This window comes from Misgurnus anguillicaudatus, chromosome 13 (assembly GCF_027580225.2).
Source record: "Misgurnus anguillicaudatus chromosome 13, ASM2758022v2, whole genome shotgun sequence".
Classification (NCBI taxonomy): Eukaryota; Metazoa; Chordata; class Actinopteri; order Cypriniformes; family Cobitidae; genus Misgurnus; species Misgurnus anguillicaudatus.
The window spans coordinates 5597033-5612762 of NC_073349.2; the positions used below are offsets into that span (position 1 = coordinate 5597033).

A 15730-nucleotide genomic window follows, 5' to 3' on the forward strand; every position below is an offset into this window, starting at 1 on the left:
GTTCCCTGTATGAATTATCTTGTTTTATTTTGTTACACAACAATTCTCATTTTGTTACAATTTTGTACCATGAGTGCAAGTAACTCAACTTCTTAATGTTCATTCATTATAAAGGTAGATATTAATAAACCTCCAATGGTGAAATAGTGAGTTGAGGGGGATCCTAAACATGTCATGACTGCGAGCAGCAAATTACACTCAGTACATTAACATATTTTACTAATGCATTTACAACCGGTGCTTATACACTCTCTGACAAAAGTCTTGTCGGTTTTGTACAAATTGACCTGAAGTGCCGCTAAAATATATTTCTAATCAAGATTTGTTTTCAAGAAATGGCTCATTTTAATCCCAACAGCTTTTGTAATAATGTTTCAGTTCAAAACGAAACTGTCAAAAAGTATTCTAATATCCACAGCTTGGTAAAGCCCATTGAGTCAATTTTTGCAAAGACATAAGTGTTGTCGCCTTGTCATATGAGCCTTATCTGTGACTAATAATGGATCAATTAGGTCTCAGGTGTGTATAAAAAGATCCCCAGTACACTAGACCTTCACATCAACTGCAACTAGACCTCTGTATACATGCCTAAGACTCACCTTGAGATTAAAATTTTGATTATCAAGAGGGTGAAGACCAGATCCAATGCTGATGTGGCAGACACCTTCAATGTGTCTCAGCATCAAGTATAGAGGATAAAAAAAGATTTGAAGAGACTGGAGACGTTTTTGACAAGCCCAGGTCAGGCAGACCCTGCAAGACAACTGCTTGAGGGGACCGTTTGTTGGCTTGAAAATCCAAGGTCAGCTCATTTTCCATTGCAGCAGAGCTCCACAAGACCTGGTCACCTGAAGTCCCTGTGTCAACCAGAACAGTTTGTCAGATTTTGTCTCGAAATGGCCTCCATGGTTGAATCAGTGCCCAGAAGCCAGCACTAAACAAAAGACAATTGAAAAACCGTTTGGCATTTGCCAAGGCCCACAGCCTGCTAAAACGATGGATGCTGGAAAAGCAGGTTGTTTTTTCAGATGAATCTTCTGTTGAATTATACCACAGTCACCTCAAAAATTGCAGGAGACCTACTGGAGCCCGCATGGATCCGAGATTCACCCAAAAAACAATGAAGTTGGGTGGCAGAAAAATCATGGTCTGGTTACATCCAGTATGGGGGTGTGCAAAAGATCTGCAGGGTGGAAGGGAACATCAATAGTCTAAAATAGCAAGAAATCTTAGCTACCTCTTATATTCCCAACCATAAAAGAGGCCAAATTCTGCAGCAGGATGGTGCTCCATTGTATACTCCATCTCCACATCAAGGTTTCTCAAGGCGAAGATCAAGATGCTCCAGGATTGGCCAGCCCAGTCACCAGACATGAACATCATTGAGCATGTGTGTGGTTGGATGAAAGAGGAAGCACAGAAGGAAGCATGCAAGACTGCTTTCTTTGCTATTCCTGATGACTTCATCAATACATTGTATGAATCCTTGCCAAACCGCATGGATGCAGTCCTTCAAGCTCATGGAAGTCATACAAGATATTACATTTGGATCTCACAGCACCGCTACTTAATTTGCTGAAATATTTTTGTATTTGCAGTAAATTTGTTCAGTTTCTATATAGGCGACAAAACTTTTGTCTTGCCAAAATTTGACCTCTCTGTCTTGATTAAATGATAAAAAAATTTTTAGTGAAACTACTTCATTTCAGTGCATTAAACATCATTTGAGAGGGTTTTAGCTTTTCATATGAACTATTTCTAACACCAATTGATTAATTAAAAGTCAGGTTAATAGTAGGTGTTTCTACAAAATAGATAAGCGACAACACTTTTGTCAGGGAGTGTATAGATGACGGACTGTTTAATGGTGTCACGACCAGGAAACTGGAATCAGGAGTGAGGACGCAAGTGCAAAGTTCTGGTTGAATAAATAACATTTAATAAAAATAGACAAGAAACAAAACACGAGAAACAAACAATGGCAGGTAAGTAAACACAGGAACACTAAAACTGAAAATAGGTACACACAAGGAATCAGAGACAATGAACCGGCAGTGAGTATTGCACAAACACAGGTATAAATACACACAGACTAAATGACAAACAGGTGAAATGAATCAGGTGATTAATTAATGAATGTCCAGGTGACAACGATCAGAACAGAAACAAAACATGACACGGACTAACCGTGACAAATGGTGTTTAATACCTACAACACAATGCAGAAAGATCCAGAACATCGACCAGCATAAAAACAGTGCTGTTTTTTCACTTGGTCTCAAAAGCTCCTTTATGACTCATTTAGAACTTATAAAGTATTTTCTGGAAGACTTAATAGATAAAAGCTCCATTCAGCTCAGTGACTCCACTACACGCTGTCTGACTGTCTCATGCACACACACACACACACACACACACACACACATACACACACACACACACACACACACACACACATTCTGATTTCCATGTTTTGTGGGAACATTCCATAGGCTTAATGGATTTTATACTGTACAAACTGTATATTCTATTCCCTTCCCCTAACTACGGAAGCCGAGAGAGGCCATGCACTATTATTATTTTTGCTTGCTTGTTTTCTCGTGATCACGACTTAATTTCTCGTTATCTCGAGATAACAAAAGTTGTTCCCTTTCAGTCGGTCACTACGACGTCACGTCGTGACCGACGAATTGGGAACTCGCTTAGAGAGACCAATCTGCTTCGAATACTACAAAAAACGCCAATGAACTTGGCATTGAGATATTTGCATAATGCTGGCGCCGCCCCGCCAGGTGCGTATATAAGGCGCACGTGCAAATAAGGAAATCAGCTTTTTTCGCTTCGAAAGCCGGCTTTATCTGACTGAGAAGCTACTCTCTGCTCTTCTGGGAACGGTTGCTGAGGTTGATTGACAAGCAGTACTAACTCAGCGGACGCTCGCAGTATTCCACTGCTCTGCATATTTTTTGTTTTGAGTTTAGTGTGTGCGTTGCCTTTCCCTGTGCGCATCATCAGCCGAGCACCTAAAGAGTGATTTCCCTAAAGAGTGATACGTGAGAGCTCTGTGTCTTTTTAAAGACAGCCACTCTCTCGTATATTCGGAGATCGGCGTCCTTTTCAGGATTGCTTTTCGTCCGTGCGATCTTGGATGTGAGAGGTATAAGGGTTCCAGTTTCGGTCACGAGCGCTGTCTTCATGCTTGGGCATCAAGCACTCTGAGGCTGCGCTCGTGGGGAGTTTTTGTTCTCTCTGTGAGAGCATAACCCTCTTGGATTGCGGAGACGACTGACGTTTCTACGGGAATGCTGTCCGCGCCTTTGCAGTGCTGACACCGCCATGGTGCGGCTGTCAAGCGCTCGCATGACGCTCTTCGCATCACTACGCTGAGTAGGACGGAGGATACGTCCTCCACCTACCGGCCTTTCATCCTCAGCCGGTTGAGGCTCCGGTGGAGACGGCAGAGTCGTGTTCTACGATTTCTGCCGATCCATTGGACCTCCTTCTGGTCCCGTTCACTTCTGCAGCATCAGAGGGGTGTCCAATTTCCTCCGAAGTGGAGTCGTTCCGGAGATGGCGGCCGTGCCCGCTCGAGCGGCGGAAACGGTAGAGTTGGAGAGGTTAACCCCTCTCCGCCCGAACCGTACTGCCCACGTGATTGGTATTTCGGAGCTGCTCAGTCCTCTGCTCCTGTGCCTTTCTTCCCGACGGCACGAAGAGCTGACGTGATTTGCGGCCATCCGGTCGTTCAGCTTCAGCTTTCACCCCTCATCTCCCTCACCAGGGGAGCCGCTAAGGGCGGGGACCCCTTCAGTGGAGCGGGGGGTTGCGATGCAGCTGCGTTCCTGGAGGGACCACCCAACCCTTCCCTCCCGTGTTTGTAGACAGTCGTCCGGTTACGGGCGCTGTCTGTCAGGCATGCGGAGAGGCGGCTTCAGCCCTGCACGCAATAACGTTGCTACAGGTTCACCAAGGATTTACGAGGGAAGCCGCGACCTTCAGTCGTGCGATGTTCACCACAGTGGTTCAAGATCGCCACCTTTGGCAGTGTCTGGCTGACGGACGCAGGCGAGAACAACTTCTTGAATGCTCCTGTCTCACAGACCGGCCTCTTCGGCGAGGCCGTGGAGTCGTACAGCTCCACTGCGCAGACTGAGGCGATCTCTTAGGTCATGCCCGGCGAAGGAGAGCTGCCCTTGGTAAAAACCACCACGCCGGCTCCTCAGTCTGCCTCTCGCCGTCGGCGTGCTGCGGCGACCACCTTCGTTCCCCTCCTCGGACCCCATCTCGGCAGCGCGGTGGAACCGGTCGTCAGCAGCTCGCCCCGCCCGCTTAGCCGCTTCCCGTGAAATCGGGAGTTTAAGTGGCCAGTAAGCGGGCGACCCGGATTGGCAGAGGATCACTCTTCAGGAGACGGTGATTCGCTCCTTCCCCCGATAGAGGGTCGGGTGGAAAATTCTTGGTTTGCATATGTTCCACCGGCTGTTTAGCCGGTACCCACTTAACCACACATAGAGTGCATTCCTCTTCCCTCTCCAGGTCTCCAGAGGATCGAGAGAGCCGTGAGCGGGCACACACCAGCTCACCCTACCTCTCCTCTATCGCCAGCGGGTGTTCTGAGGAGTCCGAGCCCTCCACTGAAGAGACCGGACAACCATCACCCTCATCGGAGTCTGTGCTCTCCGCAGAGGAGACCAGACGACCGTCGCCTTCAGCGGGCTCAGGTCAGTGTGTCACACACACACACACACATACTGTAGATGCTTATGCTGTCACAGCAGACGCACCGGCAGTCTCACCTGCCTCGCTTCGCTGCCCCACCGCGGGTACTTCGGTAGTGTCGTTAATTCTCCTCGTACGGTGCCTGGGTGCTTGGCTTCAGTTCCCAGCCCGTTTCGTTGGGTTTTACGCACGATCCGCCTCGGTTACGAAATACAATTACCGGCACAACCCCGAATTCTCGGGCTTTCGTTTCACTATAGTGAAAGTATCCGATGCACATGTACTGCGTGCATAAGCCGATGTCCTGCTGGCGAAGGATTATCGAGCCGGTCCCTCTTACCGAGATGATGATATGATGATAGGGTTTTTCCAGCCTTTATCTCATAGTACCCGAAATACGCGGTGGGTTACGATCGATTTGATTTACGCCCGGCTCTACGGAGGTGGTCTTTTTTTGGATGATAACGCCGAGGCTCGTATTTCAATATTCAGATCGGTTGCAGCTTTAGACCTGTAAGACGTGTACTTTTGTGTCCATCTCCCCTCGCCTTAGACCGTTTTTTCGCTCTGCGTCGTGGGGTGGGCATATTAATATTAAGTACACCATTCGAGCTGTCTCTCTCTCTCCGTGTATCCATGAAAGTGTTAGTCACGGCATTAAAATATCAGAGAGAGAGCGTTGTTCGCATTCTGCTTTATTTACGTTGACTTATAAATAGCCCGTTCTTGGCAGACGTGCGCGAACACAGAGAGTTAATGCTTCGGCATCTCGCTCGTCTAAGTCATCAGGTCGACTGGGAAAGAGCAACTTTGCCCCGTGCAGAGGATCCTTTTTCTCAGTATGGAATTAGACTCGGTCGTTTTATTGGCGTGTTTTACAAGAGCACGCAACCAGTCAGTTCTGACTTGCCTCGGTTTAATTCGAGGGAAGTACGCGGTCCCTCTGATACAATTTCAGAAGCTCCTGGACATATGACAGCATGCTGCAGCCGTGACACTGTTCGAGCTGCGTCATATGAGACCGCTTCAGTTTGGCTTTACGATCGAGTCTCGAGGAGAGCGTGGCGCACCGGCATACATTGTGTAAACACTACACCTGCGTGTCATTTAAATTTCCCCGTAGTAGACCCAGCATTTCTGATAGAACAAGATATGCCTCTGAGGGGTCTCCTGGCATTCTGTAGCATGCGATGCCCTAAGCACGGGATGTTCAGCCACGTATGACGGGCCTGCAGTCTGGGGTGTGCATAGCACCCCAACTGCCGCGAGCGGTGCGCTGTATATCTGGGACTTGTACGCTCCGCTATGGAGATGCGAGGGAAGGATGTATTTGTCGACACCGATAACTTTGCGACTGTTGCGTTATTTACCGTTAAGGCGGTTTTGCGCTCTCGTCACCTGTCGCATCTCGCTCGTCATCTCCTCTTTTGGAGTCAGAAGCATCTGAGGTCCCTTCGTGCCATTTACATCCCGGGATCGCTCAATACAGCGGTACGCGCTTCCGAGCTGCGCCCCCGGCGAATGGCGACTCCACCCCCAGACGGTCCAGCTAATTTGGAAGAAGTTCGGTTGTGCGTAGATAGATCTGTTTGCGTCGCCGGACGATACCCACTGTCGCCTTTTTTATTCACTAACCGAGGGCAGCCTCGGCGTGGATGCGTTGGCACACAGCTGACCGCGGGGGGTGCGTAAATACGCATTCCTTCCAGTGAGCTTTATTGCGCAGACACTGTGCAAAGTCAGGCAGGACGAAGAGAGCCTTTTATTAATCGTCCGTACTGGACGACCAAGAATTGGTTTCATAGTTAATGCTCCTCGCGACAGCCCTCCCTGGCCGATTCCCCTGAGGAAGGACTTTCTTTCTTAGGAAGGGGCACATTTGGCACTCGCGCCCCGACCTGTGGATATCCATGTACGGTCGTTGAGCGCGCGCAAGGTTTAGGTGATTTATCGCAAGCGGTATCTAACACCATCGACGCGGTTCGAGCACCGTCCACAGGACGGGCTTACGCGCTTAATGAAACCTTTTCGTCACCCGGTGCTCTTCGCAACGCGAGGACCCAGAGAATGCCCTTTAACATTATGCTTTATATCTTTAACATGGGTTAGATGGTAGGCTGTCCCTCCGCCATTAAAATTGATATCGCCGCTATTTCTGCTCATCACTCACTTATCTACGGCAGATCAGTTGGCCAGCATGATTTAATTAGAGGCGCTCGCAGGCTAAACCCCTCGCGCCCTCCCTCTTTTTTCCTGAGACCTGTCCATGGTGCTGAAGCCTTCAGGTCTCCGATTTAGCCTTTGCAGTGTGCGAGTCTAAGTTTTTATCAATGAAAACTCTGACCCTGCTAGCATTGGCCTCCATGAAGAGAGTAGGAGATTTACATGCATTCTCTGTTGACGATTCGTGCCTTTAGTTTGGTCCTGCTGTCTCACTGAAGACCCAGACCAGGCTACGTGCCCAAAGTTCCCACCACTCCCTTTAGAGATAAGGTGGTGAGCTTGCAAGCGTTGCCTTTGGAGCAGGCAAACCCAACCGAGGCTTTGTTGTGCCCCGTACGCGCACTGCGATTCTACGTGGTCCGCACGCAAAGCTTCAGGACCTCAGACCAGCTCTTTGTTTGTTATGGTGGCCAGCAGAAAGGGAAAGCTGTCACTAAGCAGAGGAAGTCTCATTGGATAGTTCATACTATCGCCCTAGCTTACAATTTGCAGGGCATTCCTTGCCCTTTAATTTGAGAGCGCATTCCACACGGAGTGTTGCCTCATCTTGGGCTTTAGCTCGTGGTTCCTCGCTAACAGACATCTGTAGAGCTGCTGGTTGGGCGACACTTAATACGTTCATTAGATTTACAATGTTCGTATCGAGCCTGTATCCTCTCGTGTTCTTTCCTCACCAGGGAGGGCACGGAGAGCAGACTCGCAAGTCGGCTTGCAGCCTCCGACTGAGGCTCCAAATTGAGTTTTCAGTATGGAAGGCTAACAGAGCAAAAATGCGTAATGGTTTGATTTGCTCCCTCCACTGCCTTGACAGCCTTTGTTGCGGAGCATTGGCTGTCAGCCTTTCACTAGTTGTATTCTTACGAACCTACGTGTTTGGCCAGGGCCCCACATTGCGTCCCAACGGGTTCCTTTGTGAGTATTATTCCGTGGGGTTAATCCTACTAGCCCACGTTTCCCTTAGCAGAGCACTGCTTTGCTTACACAGCCACGGCTGTCATTTAGACCTCAACTACGGTTGACTTTCGCTCACCAATAGCCCTTAACGGGGCGGTGGCTTCCGCAGCGTCCCTATACCGCTCAGATAGGGCGCTTCCCAGTCGCTGGCACTACTGTGGGTTAAAGGAACATCTAGTGCCCGGCCTTCTGCCTTAAAACCTAATTCTCCTTATCCTTAAGTGGAACCGGAGGGCTTTACGCAGACACTGGAAGAGGTCAGCCCCTAGTGGCGTTTTGGTAGGGATTCCCAATTCGTCGGTCACGACGTGACGTCGTAGTGACCGACTGAAAGGGAACGTCTCGGTTACGGATGTAACCCTCGTTCCCTGAAGGAGGGAACGGAGACGTCACGTCCCGTCGCCACAGGTGCTGCCACCTGCTGTTTAGGCCGGTCACCTTCCGGCTTTCTCAGCGAACAGAAGCTGATTTCCTTATTTGCACGTGCGCCTTATATACGCACCTGGCGGGGCGGCGCCAGCATTATGCAAATATCTCAATGCCAAGTTCATTGGCGTTTTTTGTAGTATTCGAAGCAGATTGGTCTCTCTAAGCGAGTTCCCAATTCGTCGGTCACGACGTGACGTCTCCGTTCCCTCCTTCAGGGAACGAGGGTTACATCCGTAACCGAGACGTTTTCTCGTGATCTCGACATAACAAAAGTTGCATTCTTGAGATGTGATTAAAGCTTACGTGTACTCTATAGAACGTGTTGTTTTGTTTGTAAACAGCAAAAGCATATTTTGCTAAATTAGCATGGATGAACAAATTAGATTTTACTTGGATCAGAGATTCGCTCAAATATAGATTTGTCAATATTTACTATTTTAAAGTGGTGAATTTCTCTCCGCAAAGAGAGTTAGATAACTCTGCTAATTTTGGTCATACAGATATGATTTATACATCATTTAAAACGTTAAAGTGTCTAGTTTTTTTCTGTCCACTTCCAATAAAAACAGAATGTTGCGCTTTTCGCAAAATTAAGAAAATAAACATGATGCGTGTTTTGTTCTCTCTCCCTCAGTGAAGTCCTTTCAGAAACACGTCAGAAAAATTAACTGTAACTTAAGGAATACTTGTCATATCAACAAAAGATACATATCTACATAATGCTTGGAATGTCTGCTTTTGGAAGATGTAAGTTAAATCGAAAACAAATATTGTAATTCGTTGTTAACTGTGTTAGAAGAGGGAGATGTACCGTCTTTCTCGTGTTCCTGCATTATCTATAATGAGCCACGCCCCGCTCCATTGAAGAGAAGAGCAGAGATCATCCATATTCATTAGTCAACTCCACAGTCAATGGAGACTCCGTCTCTGTAGCCATTCAATGCTGTGTTGAGTTTTAATCCAAGTGCTGGTGACATGACATCTACTTGTTTACTCAGACTGTAACTTAAGTTATCTCCAGACGCGAGTGTGTGTGCTTCATCAAACAGACGCGATCGACGTCCAAACGCACACACAAATACCTCATATTTGACGCGCTTTGTGGTATCATTATAAGATATGCGATTGTAAACATCACATCTACTTGTTTACTCGCGCCTAAAGTTATCTCCAAACAGACACGAGTGTGTGTGCTTCTTCAAACAGACTCGATCGACGTCCAAACGCACACACACAAATACCTCATATTTGACGCGCTTTGTGGTATCATTATAAGATATGCGATTGTAAACATCACATCTACTTGTTTACTCGCGCCTAAAGTTATCTCCAAACAGACGCGAGTGCGTGTGCTTCGTCAGTGACGCAATGTCCAAACGCACACACAAACAGGATGCCTCATTTTTGATGCGCTTTGTGGTATTCTTATAAAAGGTGCCATTGCAAACATCACATCTACTTGTTTACTCGCGCATAAAGTTATCTCCAAGAAGACGCGAGTGTGTGCTTCGTCAGTGTGACGGGATTGAGGTCCAAACGCACACAAAAACACAAGATGCCTCATATTTGACGCGCTTTGTGGTAAAATTATAAAGTATGCTCTCTCGCCTGTAAATACAAGTTATCTCCAGGCGCTTATGTTTGCACGGCAAGTTTATTTAATGCAGGATCATGCATGGGAAGGCATTTCTTTTGTGTTGCTTTCACAAACAAACACGTAACAAGGCGTCGTCTTACTGCCTAAAGGATGCAGCTCATTATGCAAGTGTTTTGTTCTTCAGCTGTCAATCACAGACTATTCAAGAGCTTCCAGCCTCCTTGCATATTGCCTTCCTAACCAAAAAGTGACTTTGAAATTGTAAATCAATATTATTGTCTTATGTAAATGAGTAAGCAGAATGATTTTCACATCATTTTAAAGAAAAAACTCTAGACTACTAGATCCTGTTTTGAAAAGTCTTGGGAAAACATGTTTAGTATGAGTTTTTTTTACTTATATCAGTCACTTAAAAATTTAGCTTTTTCAAAAACCACGCATCAACATTTTTCTCTCAAAAATACAAACATGTACATACATGTTGATCATATAATATAGTAGCCCAGTTTGTGCTGAACACAGTGTTATAAGACTTTTGCCATTATTATGTTTTTAAGCAACTGAAAAAAGCACAAATGTCAGTGCATGTCAAAACTTCTCCAGGGCCCTAAAAACCCCTTAGACCCCAGAGGGTTAAGTTACTCAATACACGTTTCTACTTTTAACAGCATTTAAATGGAATGACTGAAAGTCAACAAACAGTCACAAAACCAACGTGTTTATGTGGTTGTCAGCTATAATGCACACTTTCCTGTTTATATAATCTGCATTGAAGTAAAGAGAGTACCGTTTTCCCTGGATGAGCTCATTATCTCTAATGCGGTCACGCCCTCAGGCTGTTGACATGGTAATGAAGAGCCGAGCAGTTCCAACAATAATAAACAAAGCGTAAAGTTTTATCAGATTTAAAGACTTTACCGCAACTTTATACACACACGTGAGGAATATCTTCATTTATGTCTGGACATTGAGGAAGAGAAACGTTTATCTTTAACAATACCTAAGAAGAAAAACAATGGAAGACGCAATGGAGAAGGATATATTCCTGAAGAAACTGTAAGTCATTTGTCTTCATTTATATTTGCTATCATGTAATATGTTATGGCTTGTGCAGTTCAGCCTACATAAGCAACCTCAGCAGCTTCGGATTTAAAAACCTTCGCATTGTTTACAAACGAGGGCGCGTGATTTCACGTAATGGCGGATTTCATTGATACATGCTATACATGCAGGGTTAGACACAGTTATTCACTTTCGTATCCTTCATGGCAACTTTGAGTAATGCTGCACTGCTGTATCTTTTAAGTGTGTGTTGTAATATGATTCCATGTTTACATGCTTATTTACAAACGAGTACGCGCGTGATCACGTAATGGCAGATTTCATTGGTATGCTGTACAGTGTTAGACACAGTTATTCACTTTCGTATTCTTTATGGCAACTTTGAGTAATGCTGCACTGCTGTATCTTTTAAGTGTGTGCTGTAATATGATTCCATGTTTACATGCTTATTTACAAACGAGTAAGCGTGATCACGTAATGGCGGATTTTATTGTTACATGCTGTACAGTGTTAGACACAGTTATTCACTTTCGTATCCTTCATGGCAACTTTGAGTAATGCTGCACTGGGGGATCTGCTTTAATATGATATTGTTTACATGCAACGCATTCCATACATTGCGCTTCACACTCGACACCGTTTTATTATGAGCTCCGTGTTGTTTACACGGAGACGCGATCTCGCGCACATCCATTTGCGATGTGTTTTTAAAGTTCATACTCGCTTACAGAAACGCGTTTAAAACAGAAGCTAGACGATAAGGGGATGGGCATCTGAAAACAGTCATCTGAAAACAGCTTTTTATATAACTAATCATTGCAAATGTTTATCTGATATACTAATTTAGTTTATGATAGTTTATCTGAATGTAGTGCTATCATTTACCCATCAGTTATGTATGTAAGGGTATTTCTGTGGACAATTTATGCTGACAGCTGTTCATAACTCTCTTACAGGTCTGCATCCCTCTCATCAGTACAAAACTATGAAGTGGAAAAACATATTCACACTCTTTGGACATAAAGTTATATGGTAACATGAGCCACATGAAGTTTACAGCTCTGTTGTTTATCAGTTTCTTATACAAGTTCAGTTTTTGAACAGGGTTCGTTTCCAAATAAACTGAAAATGTCCTACTGACCTTCATTTCTATTTTAATTATATTGTTAACTTCTTAATAAACCTCAAACAAACATGTATACATTTGTCCTCACATTCTTTACTGTAGTTCCCTCCTGCCTCATTATGCAGCTCATTATGCGAGCCTTTGTTTGTTAGCTGTCAATCAATCCTTCTCGCATACGGCCCCTCTAAACAAAAAGTGTCTTACAATTTCTAAATCAATATATTGGTTTATGTGAATCAGTAGGCAGGATGATTTTTACATCATTTTAAAGAAAAAACTCTAGACTACTAGATTCTGTTTAGGAAAGTCTTGTTAAAACATGTTTAGTATGGGTTTTGTGGACTTATATCAGTGACTTAAAATTTTTGCTTTTTTAAAAACCACGCATAAACCTTTTTCTCTCAAAAATACAAACATGTACATACATGTAGCCCATATAATATTTTAGCCCAGTTTGTGCTGAACACAATGGTATGAGACACTTGCCAATATTATGTTTTAAAGCAACTGAAAAAAGACCAAATGTAAGAGCATGTCAGAACCTCTGACAGTGTCCCAAAATGGTCGGACCCCAGAGGGTTAAGTCTATCTACACATTAGTGTGGTAACGGCGATGACCCCAACTCATATACATTAGTCCACTTCAGAATAGACTAAATATTATGAACAGGAAATTACATTATGACATTTGGATTATCATGGCAGGATAACGAGATTGTTTTCTCGAGATCACGAGAAATTAAGTCATCATCACGAGAAAACAACTTTCGTTATCTCGAGATAACGAGAAATTAAGTCGTGATCACGAGAAAACAAGCAAGCAAAAATAATAATAGTGCATATCCTCTCTCGGCTTCCGTACCTAACCCCAACCATCACAGAAAACTTCCTGCTACTTCTGATTTTCAAGAAAAATCATTCTGTTGGATTTTTAAGCTTGTTTCCTCATGGTGACCTCAAAATGTCCCCACAAGGTCATAAATTTACTGGTATTCCTTTCCAACAAGATAATTACCAGGCACACACACACACACACACACACGTTGGAGACCCCTGCACCAATCATCCCCTCCAATTTTCCTGTTCATTGTTAGTTCATGTTAACTAATGCATTAACTAATTGTTAACAAATACAACCTTGTTGTAAAGTGTTACCCAGTAATTTGTTTACAAACCCACACACTGTTTTTCCTGCCCTATTTAGTAAAATTTTAATAAAACAATTACATTGCAAACAAATAATCAGATTAAAGACACAACCTTAGTAAAAAAACAACAACTGTGTCTTTGTTTTTTTATGGGTATAGGCAGGATCTTCCCTCCTATTAAACCAATATGTGCAATCAAAAAGTATTCAGACCCCCTTCATTTTTGCAAAGTGTTGCAGCCTAGTAAACTACAACCACTTAATTTCTTCTCATTAATTTAAACTAATAATTATTATGCAAGTCAATATTTTGATTAAATTTTTCCCCAAAACATGCCTGTTTTTCAAACAAATATAAATTTAGTATAAAATCATTTATAAATGATATATTGTTGTTAATGACGGCTGGAAGTCAAACACACTTTATATTCAGGTGTGCAAAATAATTACACAGTTTCTCTTTTACAGGTAAAATGGGCCACAGAAAGGTTTAACTTGAATTGAACATTTATTATTAAATTCCTATGAGAAAGATGCAATGCTATAGAAATTGCAAAATTGAGATGTTGAAATGCTGATTTGGGGTAGCATGCTGTGTCACACAAACTAGATTAAGAAGAAAAGATATTAACTGCAAAAGATTTTTAAAAGTAAAATAATATCAATAATTTGATTGTGAAATCATCAGGAATCCTTTAGTCTCCAATGTCACTTTTTTTTTCAGAAATGCAACCTGCATGGAGTACAAGATGTCAGAGACTTTGCTATAGTAAAGAATCCTAAAACATCATCCCACTTAAAAGAATCATAAGCTTCATATCATTCACAAGAATCATAAGAGAGCAGCATTACTTCTCTTCCAGAATCTTGCAGTAAGTTTTGGGAGTTCATTTCAAGTTCATCTCCAACCCTGAAAAGTCCGGCTTGGTCATTGTTAGTAACAGCTCACACCACGAGTTCCTCACCACCACTCCTGTTGTTGAAGTTAAACTGCTGCTGGTCAATGAGTAGTCACTCTTTTTAAAAATGTTTTATGGACAGGTTGGGATCACTTGTGAAATGCAAAACCGGTTTATAAACTACACTACACAACATGAACTAAAACAGACAAACACAATAAACATGACATAAAAGAGCTGGAAAATAAAGAAAATAAAAGAATGGCAATATCCCTATAGGCTTAACATCTGCTCAAACCATTAGAACCTCTAAGATTTGCCTTAATTAATAAGGGGTCATAACTTATGCATCAACAAAAAAATGAACGAATACTTGCATCTGCTTTTGTGAGGCAGTGCGAAGATCCAGATGCACGTAAGAGCGTGAGGAAGAGAATTCCAAAGTGTTTGTGATCATGTGACGGAGTCCTTGAAGTTGTTCCTTTGCGTTATTCCGTTGAGCGGATTGAAGTGAAGAATTCCTAAAACTATCCCAAGGGAGGGAGATTGGTCTCACCGCTTGAGCTGTGAGTTTAACCAATTGTAAGCAAAGATGAGTTGGATAGCAAGCCTTCTTATCCTTTAAATAAGTCCAACCCAATGAAACTGAGATAGATAGATGTGAAAGGTTGTTGATTGAGCGGGTAAACAGTCTATTTATTCAGAAATTCTATTGCAGAGAGTTTGTCTCAGTAATAATTACGGTAACATGATTAGGGTGACCACCTGCTAATAAGCCCAAGGGGTGTGTTTCTGAGGGACAATGTGGGACACTCCCTGGCCCGGCGGTGCACCCTACCCACGGGCCGACTTATTGATAGTGGTTTACCCATTTCTAGCACATACCACCTTACACTGCAAAAAACTTATTTTCTAGAAAAAAATTTTTTGTATTTTTGTCTTGTTTTCAGTAAAAATATCTAGAAATTCTTAAATGAAGATGCTTTTTCTTGATGAGCAAAACAACCCAAGAAAATAAGTCTAGTTTTTAGACAAAAAATATCTGATTTAAGTGATTTTGTGCACAAAACAAAAAAATCTGCCAATGGGTAAACAAAACAAAAAAACACTAAATTCAAGATTTTTTCATTTTTTTATGCACAAAATCACTTAAATTTGATATTTTTGGTCTAAAAACTAGACTTATTTTCTTGGGTCGTTTTGCTCCTTAAGAAAAAGCATCTTAATTTAAGAATTTTTTGATATTTTTACTGAAAACAAGACAAAAATACCAAGACATTTTTTTTCTTGAAAATAATTTTTTGCAGTGTACATGGCATATTAATAATGCCATATTCCCCTAAACATGTGTAATTGCTGATGTATGCTCATAAATAGGCCAACCAATGTGTATTTTTTTAAAAATAAAGATTCATAATATTTTGAAAATTCAATGATTGACAGATGCACTTTCACTTACGATTTACTTTAGCTATTTAATTTATTTTTCATTATAATTTATTAACTTTAAATAAATTATAATATAAAGTTATAGAATTAACAGGAACTGAAGTTGCTCAACAACACAGAAACAG

At 42.9% G+C, this 15730-nt stretch overlaps 1 protein-coding gene across 13 annotated transcripts in view; it reads right to left on the minus strand.

The window, feature by feature from the left end:
• LOC129431262 (protein sidekick-2) overlaps positions 1 to 14861 on the minus strand; it is a 135484-nt gene extending 120623 nt beyond the window's left edge. For 10 of the 13 annotated variants that reach the window (XM_073874905.1, XM_073874900.1, XM_073874901.1 and 7 more), the window contains exon 1: positions 14534 to 14858. The gene's annotated coding sequence lies outside the window, so the exon portion shown is untranslated. Of the gene's footprint in view, positions 1 to 14109; positions 14253 to 14533 lie in introns of those variants that run through there. The other 3 variants (XM_073874902.1, XM_073874903.1, XM_073874894.1) reach the window with 2 other exon arrangements.
• Positions 14862 to 15730: the final 869 nt, after the last annotated feature.